At 51.2% G+C, this 5,480-nt stretch overlaps 1 pseudogene across 1 annotated transcript; it reads left to right on the top strand.

The window, feature by feature from the left end:
- Nucleotides 1-3,426: 3,426 nt before the first annotated feature.
- Nucleotides 3,427-4,267, top strand: LOC308522049 (annotated as a pseudogene). Its single transcript has one exon. The product of its transcript is annotated as an uncharacterized misc_RNA (transcript).
- Nucleotides 4,268-5,480: the final 1,213 nt, after the last annotated feature.

The raw sequence follows: 5,480 nt of genomic DNA, 5'->3' as shown, positions 1-5,480 counted from the left end.
AAGGAAAGGTTCCCTACCTTTATGGTACAGAATAATTCACAATGATCTCACCTCAAGGTCCTAACTTTACTTACATTTGCCAAATATCTTTTGCCATGTAAGCTAACATATTCACAAATTCCTGGGGTTAGGATATAGACATTTTTGGAAAACCATTATTCTACCTACTATAGAGAATATTTCTTCTGTTTTATTATCGAATGCTTTCTTATTGACCATTGTGTGAAAGCTTTTGTTAGATACCAATAACAATAAATTTTTATCTACACTAATAAAAGAGAAAAATGGTAATTGGCGTACGGCGATACCTTTTTCATTGGCTAATCAGGGCTATATGCAAATTAACTGCCAACTAAGATTGGCAGTTAACTGCCAACAAGATGGCGGCTAATTTGCATATGTAGGCACAATGCAGGGAGGCGAAAGGGGAAGCAGGAAGAAGCCCCCTGCCACTGACAGTGATTGGAAACCCAGGGGGGAGCTAAGAGCTGGGGGGCTGGACAAGGCGGCCCTGGGGCCGCCTTTGCCCTGCCCCCCAGCCATGATCGGAGAATCAGGCGCCTTTTCCGCCCTGGCCAGTGATAGCAGGAAGTAGGGGTGGAGCCAGCGATGGGAGCTGGGCACGGTCGAAGCTGGCAGTCCCAGGAGCTAGGGGTCCCTTGCCTGGGCCTAAAGCGAAGCCCACGATCGCGGGGCCCCCCGCTGCCACTGCAGGTCCCCGCTGCCTGGGCCGGACGCCTAGGCCAGAAGTGTTAGGCCTGGGCAGGGGCGGAGCCTGCAACCGCGGGGAGCTGGGGGTCCCCTGCCCAGGCCTGACACCTCTGCCGGAGGTCTCAGGCCTGGTCAAGGGGCCGATCCGGTGATTGGTGATCGGAGGGTGATGAGGGTCAACTCCTCTGGCCGAGGCATCAGGCCTGGGTGGGGGGCGGAGCCGGGGATTGGGGGGATATGATGGTCCCCTTGCCCAGGCCTGAAGCCTGGGTCAGAGGTGTCAGGCTTGGGCGGGGGTGGAGCAAGCGATCAGAGGGAGATGGGAGTCCCCTGCCCAGGCATGATTCCTGGGCCAGAGGCCTCAGGCCTGGGCGGGGGCCAGAGCCAGTGATCAGGGGGAGATGGGGGTCCCCTGTCCAAGCCTGACACCTCTGGCAGAGGCGTCAGGCCTGGGCAAGGGGCCGATCAGGCGATCGGAGGGTGATGGGGGTCAACGCCTGAGGGCTCCCAGTATGTGAGAGGGGGCAGGCTGGGCTGAGGGACACTCTCCCCCCACACACACACCCAGTGCACGAATTTCGTGCACTGGGCCCCTAGTATATATATATATTTATCTCCTATCTAATAAAGACAAAGATGCTAATTGACCATACCTTCACTACGCCCATCATCCAATCAGAGTGATATGCAAATTAACCACCAACAAAGATGGTGGCTAATTTGCATACTGCAGGCAGGGCGGGCCAGTGCAAGCCGCCATCCAGGTCCCTATGTGTGGCCCTGGGCGACGGGGCTTAGGTGGCGCAATCGCACCGCCTAAGCCCCACCACCAACCAGGATCCCCGTGTGCCGCCTAGGTCCCGCCGCCAGCCAGGACCCCCATGTGCAGCCCTGGGCAGCAGGACCCCATGTGTGGCCCTGGGCGGCAGGGCTTGGTGGCACGATTGGCCCAAGGAAGCCCTATTCTTGCAGGAATGTTCCTGCAACGGGCCTCTAATATATATAGTATTGAGTTTAGAGACAAAGAAAGGGAGAGGGAAAGAGAGAGAGACATCAATGTGAGAGTGAAATGTCATTTGCCTGCCTTCCCATGCCCTCCGCTGGGGATTAAACCCACAACCTGGGCATGTGCCCTGTCCGGGAAGGGAACAGACCACCCTTCAGTACAAGGCATGATGTCCAACCAATTGAGCCACACTGGTAGGGGCTAAATTAATAATTAATGTTTTAAAGGAATATAGATAAAAATAAAAAAGATAGATGATAGATAGATAGATAGATAGATAGATAGATACTTAAAGGTATAAAATACAGCTGCAGGTATAGCCATGTGTAGAAATGTGTGTGGATAATTTATATCTACAAACATATATTTACATATAATTTAAAATTATATATATAATCTTTATGTTGTATTTCCTGTCTTCCATGTTTCCTCCAGTACCTAAAACAGGGCTGTGTACAGAAAAGATACTACTGATACATATCTACTGATGAATGAAATGAGAGTTTCCTCTCTTTTTACCATATTTGTATTTTGAACTCCTAAAACTTTAGAAAGTGGCCATCATGGGTGCTCAAGCCTGTAGTGAAGCACTGGCGTGGTCCTATTTTATTGATAGAATCATAGACAAAGCATAAAGCAAACAGCTTATTACATTATGTTCATTGTTTTCTCCCAACTTGAACACGGACAGAAAATACAGACACCAGTCTGCTGACCCAAATGCCTCACAGCGTCTAACCCAAATGAAGCCATTTTCCCCATGGTGCCCTCGCCTGCAGATAATGCATGTGAGTCATGTTTATATAGCAGCATTGACAACTGGACGGTTTTGACAATGGGGCCTCACAGGTAAGAGCTGAAAGCAAGATGGCTGTTTTGAGTTACAGAGTTTGGCCAAAATGACACAAAAAGCAACAGACCCTGCAGAACTATCATTAACTCAAATAAATACTTGTTAAACAGGCAGCCTAAATCTGCAATCTTTCCCTCTCAGTGTATTACACAAGGGAGTTAACTATCTATACGAATAAAAGGATACTATGCTAATTAGACCAGATGTCCTTCCCGATGACCTTCCTGACAAAGCTGGGCTGGGAGGGAAGCCGGGTGCCAGAGGGAGACTGGTGCCAGCAGCCAGGAAAGGAAGGCCTGGTCTTGCACGGACTTTGTGCATCAGGCCTCTAGTTGATGATAAAGGGAGTCTTTCCCCACTGAAAACTTATTCTCTGAGACTATCCATAAAACATTAAACCATCAAAATAGGTCTAACAAATAATAATCAGGTTTAAATGAATTTAAGCAGTCCTCAACAATTAAACCCTTTAGGCCAGCCTCAGTGCCAGGCCTTGTAAAACACATTGTTGAATGAGGATTTAGGTGGGGACTCTGTTCTTAAATTGCTAATAATTGGGTTGCTGTACTGACATAAAAGCACATGCAATGTGTTGATATTCGTACGATATATAAAAAGAGTCACGAGGAGAAACCTTACCATAAATTTGTAGCTGAATTTCTCATAAAGAATGAAATTGTGGTGCCGGCCTCAGCGGCTGAGGGGAGCGGGACAAAGTCGCGGTGTCGGGAAGATGCTGCACTTTGGCGTAAATTGCAATCTATTAGGGAGCGTCTCTCTGACTCAAGTTAGAAGTGAGAGTTGAGAGAAGTGAGGCCGCCATTGCTGCTTTGAACACCTCCGAAGGGGAGAATGGATGTCAGGAGTGAGAAAGAAGAGCTTGCTAGGAGTCAAAGAAAATAATAGAAAGTCCAGCACCAGGGCTCCTTCTCCTACCAGACGCAAAGACCGTTCTGGTGAGAAGCCCAAGGATCGCTCCAAAGACAAAGGGCCACCAAGGAGTCCAGTGAGAAGGCCCGTGGCAGGGATCGAGCTCCAAGGAGGCGGGCGCTTCTGGCGGGAGCAGCAGCACCAGGCCTGCCCAGCTCCTCCTCCAGCTCTGGCTGCGGGACTCACACTGGCCCGAGCAGCGGCTCCAGCTCTTCGTCACCCTTCAGCCGCTCAGGACGGTCCAGCACACGCCGAAGCTCCAAGCCCAGCAGCTCCTCCGGCTCCCGCGTCCTTCTCGGCGCAGACATGACCACGGGCGGCGTTCCCGCTCCAAATCCAAACCACCCCGAAGAGGTGAAAAGGGCGAAGACGGCGGAGCCCTTCCCTGCAACCCACCAGCGTGCGTATCGGCAGGCTCCCCAGGAACGTGACCCAGGACCACATCACGGAGCTAGTCTGCACCTCTGGGAACATGGAAACGATGGACATGCCTGCAGAAAGGATGCACCCCGTCTCCCTGCAGGCTCTGCATGCGTGGAGTTGGAGAATCAATGAAGCTGAGAAGGCGCTGAAGCTCATGGATGGAGGACACGCTGGTGGCCGGGAAGTCGCCGCCACTGCTGTGCTGGCCCCTGGCCTAGGCCACCCCCAGGCGAGTCAGCCCTCCCAGGAGAATGCTACCACCACCTCCCGCGTGGCTGCGGTCACCCCCACGAATGAGGAGAAGGTCCGGCTCCCGGAGGCGCAGGTCTGCTGTGCGTCGGTGATCCAGCCCCCCCACCCCACCCAACCCCCCACCCCCGGCCCTCTCAGGAGCCGCTCCAGCTCCAAGTCCTCCTGATAAGCGCTCCTCCCAAGCCCTGCCCGAACTTACATGCCATCGGACTCAGTTCTGTCACTTTCCCGGCTGAAGCACAGTCCGCGGGAGAGCATCCTCAGTCAGGGGCAGGCCTCCTGAGGAGCGTGGGAGGTTTGCTCCGAAGGCCCCGCTGGGCGGCTGTAGGTGGGGGCTGGGCCTGCGAAGGTGCTCTGCGGTGTCCTGGCTAGAAAGTGCCCAGGGGTCCAGCCTCTGCGAGTCAGTTCCGTGGCGGAGCCGGCAGGAACAGAGCAGGGTTCCGGGGGGCAGGGCCCCCGCTGGGCGCAGGGTTCCATTCCAGAGAGGACCCAGGCCCGTCCTGCAGGAAAGGGCGTGCCTTCTGCAGCTGCTGTCCCTGTTGGCCGGGCTGCTCCCCGGCTGGACTTCTTCTGACTCTAGAAACATCCCAGGCTAGCTGCTGCAAATGGCTGTTTTCACAGGGACTCGGGTGCATACACCCACATGGCGCATCTCCTTTTTCTCTGGAGCTGGTGAGCAAGCTGAGCTCTGCAAGGTCATCACGGGCCTTCTTCCCCTTCGTGGTGGTCTTGGGGTTACCTTGGCAACGTGTACATTGCTTTTCCGGCTATTATTGTACCCTCAGTACTAGGAAGTTTCTGTTTGGAAATTTTTTTGTAACTTTGTAGCATTTTAGATAATGTGTTTATACTTTGTTGTATAGAGTAAAAGACTTGTGTTTAATAAATCTAGGATTAGAATGTAGAAAAAAAATAATGAATTGATAAGACTTTTATCATTTTCTTTTTTTTAAAATTTATCTTTATTGTTGAAAGTATTAAAGATGCCCTCCTTTCCCCCATTGACCTCCGTCATCCCACACCCCCTCTCCCCAGCCCTTCAAGGCACTATTGTCTGTACCCATGGATTGTGCAAGAGGCCAGAGTGGGGGGCGAGGAGAGATTAACCAAAAGACTTTTATCACATTCTTTATTTCTTAGTCATTTAGCACAGTGTTTCTATATATTTTTTTGCCTCAACACCCTTTGTACTCTTTAAATTTTATTGAGGACCCTGAAGAGTGCTTATGTGCATTTTAGCTTTCAATGTCATTATGAGAAATAAATATTTTAATTTTAATTATGTATTTGTTGTTCAAAAGTAAT

The sequence above is a fragment of the Myotis nattereri genome (genome assembly GCF_964212035.1).
Source record: "Myotis nattereri genome assembly, chromosome: 7".
Classification (NCBI taxonomy): Eukaryota; Metazoa; Chordata; class Mammalia; order Chiroptera; family Vespertilionidae; genus Myotis; species Myotis nattereri.
Note: the sequence above shows the minus strand (reverse complement) of the source record. Positions and strands in the feature narration are given on the sequence as shown.